Here is a 2,500-nt window from a genome sequence, read left to right as displayed (position 1 = left end):
GTAATACTTTACATCTCGAAACATTAAAATCCAAATGCCATATTGTAGACCATGTGAAAAGTGAAAATATATCATTTTGTAGAATGTATGATGTTCAGTTGTACTGTAGACCTTCGTATCGTCTGCAAACAGTTTGCAGGCTGAATATATGCCACATGGTAAATCATTTATAAATTTAAAAAATAAAAGTGGTCCCAATGCGCTTCCTTGGGGTACACCGCTAATTACATTCTTAAAATCCGACCCCACCCCATTGACAATGACTCTTTGTATTCGATTATTAAGAAAGTCTTTAATCCAGTTAAAGACATTCCCTTTAAATCCATATGCTTTTATTTTAATGAATAATCTCTCATGTGGTACAGAATCAAAATCCTTGCGGTAATCAAAATAAACAACATCAATGCATTGATCACGATCAATTAACCTGGTAAAATCCTCCATCACCTGTAAAAGTTGATTAATACATGGTCTCTTTGATCTAAAGCCATGCTAGTTATCGTTTAGCATCGTATGAATTTCAAGAAATTCCATTATTCGGTCTTTCAAGATATATTCCATAACCTTACAGAGTATGCATGTTAAGCTGATGGGTCTATAGTTTGCACCATCCAATTTGCTGCCCTTTTTATACAATTAAAATCTTTTTAAAACTTTGCAGTGGGATTACTAATAAAATCATGAAGTGTGAGTAAACGGATACGATTCATTGTAGTTTAATAATGAGGAAAAAATTACCTTTCATATCGGTAGATGAGTAGAACATATTGGAATAAATATATCTCATCTAGACAATAATAATAAAGTGAATTTTTTTGGTGTGTGTAGGTCATTAAATAGGTAAACAATATGTAGGTCAATACATTCATTTTACACAAGTAGTAAAAAATTCCGAAAAAAAAGTTTTATATAATCAAAGATGGCTACAAAATAGTGGGGTAAAAATTCCTGATCGATGACTGTAAAAATGAGTTAATATATCTAGTTGTTCTACATTTAAGATGCAACAATCCTCAAACCCTTCTTCCGAATTTGACCTTGGTTAGCAAGGGATGCAATTGGTCCCTGATTAATTTATTGAGTTTATTATTGCTGTTATGTTTATAAATTATGTCTGTTGTGTCAGGATTCTTGATAATTATTTTGCATGCTAATTTTAATATGCTATTAATTTTCCTCTTTTCTTGTTGAGTACTGTTCCCTCCCCAAGCTATCAGAAACATAGTTAATAACACCCTGGATAAAAGAATTATAAATTATATTTAGAAACTTATAATGGACAACCAAGTAGGAAAGTTTTCGCATAAAATGCATTCTTTTCTTCAAGTCATTTACAACCTTAGTCGACTGTTGACCCCAATGTAGCTTCTCGTCAAAGACTCTCTCTCTCTCTCTCTCTCTATATATATATATATATATATATATTATATATATATATATATATATATATATATATATATATATATATAAACATTTCAAAGATAATTATTATGATTGTTTGACTTCCACAACGTTGTATCGAGCGTTAGCTCTCATCAGCAGGAAGTGGAAGTGAAAGAAGATTGTTGTGTTTCTTGTATTTTTCTAGATTCGTGTTTATGGAGGTTCTTAATTATATAAAAGGTGTTTGTTTCTATGTCTGCATGAAGATGTTAGTTCGTTTCTTCTGTTGAGTGTTGCAATGTTCGGTTTTGTGATGATGAAGAATTTTTCTTCTAAGCAAAGGTTGCAAATCTTAGAAGAGAGGGAGTACGACTGTAGATGATTTTCCATGTGATGCTGTGTTGAATGTTTTTTCTTTGAGGTTCCAAATGTGCTCGCTTAGTGTAGTAGAATGTCGTGTGTGTATGTTTCTGAAGGAAGATTTATGCAGGTTGTATCTGGTTTTGAATGAACACTCGGTGAGGCCAATGTATGTTTCTTGTTTTAGTGTGTCTGGTCGTGTAACTGTGGCTTGATAAATATCGTTTTGAGTCAGGCAATTGCCGTGTAGTGGGCATATTGCTTGGGTCCTGAGGTTGCATTTTTTCTCTAGCTTGTTGCTGGGCTGAGCTGGCTGTGATAGTTTTCGTTTATTGTTGGAGGAAATAATGTTTTGTACGTTTGGCATGCAGGTGTATCCTATTTTGATGGTGTTTTTGTTCATGATTGGGTGTAGAACGTGACCGGGAGGGAAGAATTTTTGTAGTAGATTAAAGAATTTGTTACCGATAGAAGTTGTCACATTCTTGCTGTAGGGTGGATTGAACCATGTTATGTGTCGTTTTCTTTGTCGTTTTTTTTGTTGTGGTGGTAATGGTCTCTTCCTCATATTTTAGTTTGTAGTTATATCCACTTTTTTGTAGTGCGTTTGTGTACGTGGGGTTCCATCATTGAATATGTTTTTTGTAGAGTTGTTAGATAGTCGTTTGTTAATGCTCTCTGGGATGTTTTTTATTATAGATGGCGGATGATTGCTATGTCTATGGACGTACAATGGGATGTTGTTGGGTTTTGAAAA

General features: G+C 33.4%; 2 protein-coding genes across 2 annotated transcripts in view; both read left to right on the top strand.

Annotated features, from left to right (window-relative positions):
- LOC144974139 (uncharacterized) overlaps positions 1-2,500 on the top strand; it is a 79,975-nt gene that overhangs the window by 32,316 nt on the left and 45,159 nt on the right. The window lies entirely within an intron of this gene.
- The window catches only part of LOC144973804 (uncharacterized), a 36,143-nt gene that overhangs the window by 2,170 nt on the left and 31,473 nt on the right, over positions 1-2,500 (top strand). The window lies entirely within an intron of this gene.

This window comes from Berghia stephanieae, chromosome 5 (genome assembly GCF_034508935.2).
Source record: "Berghia stephanieae isolate SIO BIC M18660-M18661 chromosome 5, UCSD_Bste_1.3, whole genome shotgun sequence".
Classification (NCBI taxonomy): Eukaryota; Metazoa; Mollusca; class Gastropoda; order Nudibranchia; family Aeolidiidae; genus Berghia; species Berghia stephanieae.
This window is presented reverse-complemented; position numbering and strand designations above follow the sequence as displayed.